Below are 7728 nucleotides of genomic sequence, written 5' to 3'. Positions count from 1 at the left end.
TCTCAGGGTGCCTCTCATAGAAAATATTCCTACTATTACGTTAACTTTCCCAATCCTTTACTGACGTCCAGCAATTTCTGTTAAGTAACTCTTCATTTTGGCCTGAGGAGAAAAACGTGTGCTGCACCCTAACCGGATTGGACACATTCCACACTTACAGACACACTAACGTGACTGTTGGCCCAAAGCAGCAGTTCTGTCAGCAGCTGTCTGCAGTGTTAACGCATTACCTTGACCTGCAGGTGGACCTCTAGCCTGGTCTCAGATCTGTTTGTGCTGTCTTGCCAACTCCTATGGTCACTGTCGTGTTATTATGACCATAGGAATTGGCAAGACAGCACAGACTGATCTGGGACCAGGCTAGTGAACCTCCACCTAGCCCTCTGTATGGCAGGTTTTCTCTGGAAATGGCCTTGCTTCTAAACCCACAGGACAAACCAACACTCAAGGTCAGAATGCCTTGTTCTGTTTGTAAGTGATACATTATACATACCTCAGGTACTAAACCAAAATAAAAACTCCACTAACTGGGACCAGGCTAACACTTCACTGATTAAGCACACACTTGTTACAAGGCAAGGCCACAGCTGAAGTGAACATAACAAAAGGCCCAATGTTTGTTCATTGTGTTCATTGTACACAACTGTGAAGGGTGGATTTCTTTCTCCTCCTGGTTTTTGGAATCATACATTCACTTTCCTCAAGACAAGTCCACCCTTAAAGGGGTGAAGTTCACCTGTAAATATATGGACCGCCCCAAAGGAAGTTCTATTGAATGACACGTCCTGAATGTGGAGAGCACGGTCAATGTTTTACCATGCCAATTTACCTTTGATTACCAATATGTAAATGTTTCCTTTTGGAGTATATGTTTAGCATCCAATTACTTGTTCAGCATTAAATATAATAGTAATGTAAGATCTTTTAAAACGGTATGTTGTGAGAAGGAAGCAAATACAGAGTCATGATGGCGGTGGTGCTTGTATTGTATACATTTTGAAATGTGAAGAAAAAAAATGTACAAAATGGTTTTCAATGTTTTTTTATCAGTTTTAGGCAGCTGAATATTTCCCTGTGCTAAAGTAATTAATAACTTGTCTTTGACATTATTTGTAATTATTTTACTATGGCAAGCCAAATGAAAGTGACTCATCTGTCATACTTTTAGGCCTGTTTATATGAACAGATACCGTTGGATGTTTACAATATAACAAGTCAGGAATTTTCTTTTTTTTCCCCAGATATCATTTGATTATCATGACCTATTCTATAATAATGATCAGAGTAGTTCAAGTGCTTCGGACTATAAGGTATCTGCATTTTAGTCTAAATTTAGTTAGTGACATAGCCTTGTTCTGTTCAATGTACTCTACCTACATACAGTATACTCTAAATACCCCAAGCCATGTTAAGTTCAAATTAATTCAAACGAATACAAGATAAAATGTCTGACCCCATTCAAACCAACGAGGGCTCGAAACTGTAAAGCCAATTATCTCACAATCATCTTTTTGCAGATAGAACCTTATAGTCCCAAGCTCCCAAGTTATCTTCCTCACACCAGTGAAACAATGATTTATTTAACTTTCGTATGAAAAGGCATGTCGGTATTGTCCACGTGTGCAAACGTCTAAATACTGAAAAAAGGACTATATTCCCATGTGTGTTATGTTTGATATAATACAGTGTGCTTTGCCACCAGGTCGATGTAGGCAAGCGCATGTTCCGGTTCATATAAGATGCGTGTCAGTCAGGGTGTGTTGTCGTTTCCTCGTTATTGCATGAAGGCGACATGACTGTGTCTTTGCAGTTTTTCAGGTGATGTGTAGTCAATTGTACTGACAACTATGGTAGGCAGCGTTTGCCCCCACTCAACCCTCTTCTTTTTTTAAAGATATCCATTGTACCTTGATGACATTGTAGACCTTGTAGTTGTTTCATTATTGTTTTTCTTTTTAAAGTTTTAAATAGTTATATGACTCCTGTATAGTGATGATTTTTGTAACCTTCTCTAGTAAAACCGATATTTTATCGTGAAAGAGCTGCTTTCTGTCGCTTTCTTACAAGTTTGGACTTCCTGTTAAACACACACGCAATGGGATGAATGACATATGCTTTGAACAAGTCAGTTGCCAAACGTTGTAGAATGTTGCAGATAGAAATGCCATTTATATAGCTGATGTGATTCCTTATTCTATGTATCAGAGAGCCATGTTTGTTCTACATAGGCTATTTCTATCTGAACATTCCAAAATGTTACGTCCTGCTGAACGCGCCCCAGCGCTCACCCTCAACCACAGTGATGGGACAACCTTGGGGTGTTGCCTTTGTAGAGTTTGGTGAGATGCGGAGTCCACCTGGTGGAAAAATTTAGCATTGTTCATTTCCTAAAATGGTAGTCCACAACTATTGATTAAGACCAAGGAAAGCTCCAGGGTGAAGTTTCCCATAGGTACAGATCTAGGATCCACTCCCTCCCCCAAATCGTAAACTTAACCATTAGTGGGGGAAATACAAAACTGACCCAAGATCAGCATCTAGGGGCAACTTCACCCTACACCCTGCACAAATTAGGATAGCAGTGTATTTGGCCTACAGTTGACCGACAGTACAGTGGTCAGTGGAAGACCAGACACACTCCACAGAAGGAGCACATTACTTCAACATAGGTTTAAAATGGCCAACTTTTTTATTTCAACACACACAAAAACATATTTTAAGACCGTATTTATAGTGTTTCAGGTTGGTTCATGTTTTATTGCAAGACACTGGAACAGGACAAAAACAATTATTGAGCGGATGGTCAGGGGGACAGAAAATAAATTATTTTTAGACTGCAAATTGACAACAAGAAGTCCAAAGATCGAATATTTGACAAAAACATACATTTCAAACCTTGCTTACGATCACATGTATCTTTCTATAATGCGTGGGAATACTTTGGAACACACTTCCAAAATAAAAATCACTTGGAACTGATTTGCCAATGTTTTTAGTCTTATGTCCAACAATAAAAAAATAATTATACATATTATACACAGTACCAGTCAAAAATTTGGACACACCTACTCGTTCAAGGGTTTTTCATTATTTTTACTATTTTCTACATTGTTGAATAATAGTGAAGACATCAAAACAATGAAATAACACATATTGTCAAGCCCTGGCCTTAGTATTCTTTGTTTTCTTTATTATTTTAGTTAGGTCAGGGTGTGACATGGGGAATGTATGTGTTTTTGTATTGTCTAGGGGTTTTGTAGGGTAAATGGGTCAGTGTCTTGTCTAGGTGTTTGTATGTCTATGGCTGCCTGGATTGGTTCTCAATTAGAGGCAGCTGTGGTTCATTGTCTCTAGTTGAGAGCCATATTTAAGGCAGTCATAGGCATTGGGGTTTTGTGGGTAATTGTCTATGTTGTACGTTTGTAGCTTGTGTGTGCACTTACGTTTATAGCTTCACGTTTGTTTCGTGTTTTTCCCTTCTCTAAATAAAAGAGAATGTATTTTGCACACGCTGCGCCTTGGTCCTCTCTCTCACCCATAGACGATCGTGACACATGGAATCATGTAGTAACCAAAAAAGGTGTTAAATCCAAATATTTTATATTTGAGATTCTTCAAAGTAGCGACCCTTTGCCTTGACAGCTTTGCACACTCTTGGTATTCTCTCAACCAGCTTCATGAGGTAGTCACCTGGAATACATTTCAATTAACTTCTCTAGGGTAGGGGGCAGCATTTGGAATTTTGGATGAAATGCATGCCCAAATTAAACTGCCTCCTTCTCGGGCCCAGAAGATATGATATGCATATAACTGGTAGATTTGGATAGAAAACACTAAAGTTTCCAAAACTGTTAAAATACTGTCTGTGAGTATAACAGAACTGATTTGGCAGAAAAATCCATTCAGGAAGTCGTTTTTGTTTTGTAGTTTTCTATTCAATGCCATTACAGTATCCATTGACTTAGGACTCAAATTGCAGTTTCTATGCCTTCCACTAGATGTCAACAGTCTTTAGAAATTGTTTCAGGCTTGTATTCTGAAAAATTAGGAAGTAAGAGCAGTCTGAATGAGTGGACCCTAAAGTGTCACAGAGCTTTTTCATGCGCGAGACCGAGAGAGTGCGTTTCTTGTTTACCTTTTAAATTGACGACGTTATTGTCCGGTTGAAATATTATCAATTATTTAGGCTAAAAACAACCTGAGGATTGAATATAAACATCGTTTGACATGTTTCTATGAACTTTACGGATACAATTTGGATTTTTTTGTCTTCCTGTTTTGACTGCGTTTGAGCCTGTGGATTAATGAAGAAAACGAGCAAACAAAACTGAGGTTTTTGGATATAAAGAGACTTTATCGAACAAAATGAACATTTATTGAGTAAATGAATGTCTGCTGCGTGCAACCATATGAAGATCATCATAGGTAAGGGATTAATTGTATCTCTATTTCTGACTTGTGTAACTCTTCTACTTGGCTGGTTACTGTTTGTAATGATTTGTCTAGTGGGCTATGTTCTCAAATAATCGTAAGGTATGCTTTCGCCGTAAAGCATTTTTTAAATCTGACACCGTGGTTGGATTCACAAGAAATTAATCTTTAAACCTATGTAAAATATGTTTTGTTTTCTGAATTGTTATGAGTATTTCTGTATTTGAATTTGGCGCCCAGCAGTTTCACTGGCTGTTGAAGAGGTGGGACGCTAACGTCTCACGTACCCAAGAGAGGTTAACAGGTGTGACTTGTTAAAAGTTCATTTGTGGAAATTCTTTCCTTCTTAATATGTTTGAGCCAATCAGTTGTGTTGTGACACGGTAGGGATGGTATACAGAAGATAACCCTATTTGGTAAAATACCAAGTCCATATTGTGGCAAGAACAGCTCAAATAAGCAAAGAGAAACGACAATCCATCATTACTTTAAGACATGAAGGTCAGTCAATACGTAAAATTTCAAGAACTTTGAAAGTTTCTTCAAGTGCAGTCGCAAAAACCATCAAGCACTATGATGAAACTGTCTCTCAAGAGGACCACCACAGGAAAGGAAGACCCAGAGTTACCTCTGCTGCAGAGGATAAGTTCATTTGAGTTACCAGCCTCAGAAATTGCAGCCCAAATAAATGCTTCACAGAGTTCAAGTAAGTCACATCTCAACATCATCTGTTCAGAGGAGACTGTGTGAATCAGGCCTTCATGGTCAAATTGCAGTAAAGAAACCACTACTAAAGGACAATAATAAGAAGAGACTTGCATACGCCAAGAAAAATGAGCAATGGACATTAGACCGGTGGAAATATGGGAGTCCCATAGGGCAGCGCACAATTGGCCCAGCATTGTCCAGGTTTGGCCGGGGTAGGCTGTCATTGTAAATAAGAATTTGTTCTTAATGTTTCTTCAGTTGCAGTCGCAAAAACCATCAAGTGCAATGAAGAAACTGGCTCTCATTAGGACCGCCACAGGAAAGAAAGACCCAGAGTTACCTCTGCTGCAGAGGATACGTTCATTAGAGTTAACTGCACCTCAGATTGCTTCACAGAGTTCAAGTAACAGACACATGAACATCACCTGTGTGAATCAGGCCTTCATGGTCAAATTGCTGCAAAGAAACCACTACTAAAGGACACCAATAAGAAGAAGATACTTCCTTGGGCCAAGAAACACAAGCAATGGACATTAGACCGGTGGAAATCTGTCCTTTGGTCTGATGAGTCCAATTTTTTGCTTTTTGGTTACAACCACGTGTCTTTGTGAGACGCAGAGTAGGTGAACGGATGATCTAGTTGGACCGCAGAGTGAAGGGAAAGCAGCCAACATGTGCTCAGCATATGTGGGAACTCCTTCAAGACTGTTGGCATTCTCTCAACCACCTTTCCAAGTGTCCAAAGTTGTCAACAAGGCAAAGGGTGACTACTTTGAAGAACCTCAAATATATTTGATTTGTTTAACACTTTTTTGGTTACCGCATGTTTCCATATGTGTTATTTCATAGTTGAGATGTCTTCACTATTATTCTACAATGTAGGAAATAAAGAGATACCCTTGAATGAGTAGGTGTGTCCAAACATTTGACTGGTACTGTATATGCTCAGAAATCTTGGTGTGCCGCCGGCTGCCAGTTGGGGAACCCTGCTATAGAAATGACTGGTTTGCATTTGAATACTGGTAACATCACTGTTTTTGGGGTCTTTTGTCAAATTACCAACAATATATATTTTTTTACATAAAAACAAAAGTATATTAGGCCTACAGTTTTTAGTGTGTCATGGTTGGTTTTGTTTTACAGCAAAACATAGAAACAACTGGTATGCATTTGACTGGTTTCCTTGGAGCTATAGTACACAGAACTCATGATGGCACAAGTCAGCCTAAAGCCTATTATAACAAATTGTGGCTCAATGGCCCTGGATTTGCTGCTCCATTCCTAAATGGTTAGTCCAGGTCCAGGCAACATAACATTAAAAAGCCATTCATTTCCAAACTCTCCGAGAACAGTTAAAAGCCGAGCTAATGCACTTATATCCTGAGGCTTCGGGTGCACCAGTTCGCGTAGTGAGTGACTGTAAATAGATTTAAATAAATTAAAGCTAATGTTTTTGTAGCTAAAAGACAAATCTACATGCTTCAGTGCCCTGCCATTCCTAACGAACACACATTAACATGGCTATAGAAAGGCTTTTGACAGTTTATCTGGAAATTGGATGAGATTAAACATGTTAAAGCTCTTACGGTCATTATGAATGCTGGACATACTTATGGATGTTGATGGGAGTCCATTCAACATTGGTCTCTATAGAGAACGCGATCCAGCCAATGAACGGCTTCGAATTCACACAGCCAAAATTTGCATGGCTGGGTTGAGTGGGTTTAAAATCTAAAATCAGCCCAAGTGAGAATAATCAGAGAAATGGGTTTGACTGGAATTTTCTTTCCATTTGTACAATGATGTAGACTGGACAGAACCCTCTGGTTTTCCCCCCAACACATACTGTAGTTCAGTCAGTCTGTGTACTGACTACCACCACTAACGTTAATACAAAATAGGATTATTTTAAACAATCAACAATATTAATATACATTTGGCACATTCAGCCCATTTAATAGATGGGATGACAATGTATTATTTCCCATGTGGCTCAATTGGTAGAGCAGGGCGCTTGCAACGGCAGGGTTGTGGGTTCGTTTCCCACAGGGGACCAGTATGAAAAAGTACATCAAATGTAAGCACTCACTACTGTAAGTTGCTCTGGATAAGGGTGTCTGCTTTGACTAAAATGTAAATATTTAGTCATTACTTGATTACTGGAGGACAAGCGCAGAACAAAGTAATCTCTTGATCGTAGTAGTCACTGATAAAAACACACTCGCCAGCGCAAAGGAATGTCAAATAGCAGGCCCAACTATGAGCACTCCTGTGTATGATAAAACTTATATAGCCTAAGTGGGTTGGGTGTGTATAATGCCATGAACAGGCTGTGTGTCCGCGTGCACGTGCAGTCGGGTAAACCATGGGAGAACAGAGCAGAACGAAAGCATTAACCACAGTTAACAAGGAGAACTTGAACCAAGTGGCCGTTGGTATCAACAGTACTCACAAGTTACGGCCAGAGTTGGCCAGCAGAAGTTCAAATATGCCCCTACTGTCTCTTTGAAGGCTCAGTGCAGTCAAAATTCTAATTTTCCTGTGTTTCATACCATATTGTATAAACAGCTGATGAAACGAACACTGTAA

The sequence above is a fragment of the Salvelinus namaycush genome, chromosome 40, assembly GCF_016432855.1.
Source record: "Salvelinus namaycush isolate Seneca chromosome 40, SaNama_1.0, whole genome shotgun sequence".
Taxonomy (NCBI): Eukaryota; Metazoa; Chordata; class Actinopteri; order Salmoniformes; family Salmonidae; genus Salvelinus; species Salvelinus namaycush.
This window is presented reverse-complemented; position numbering follows the sequence as displayed.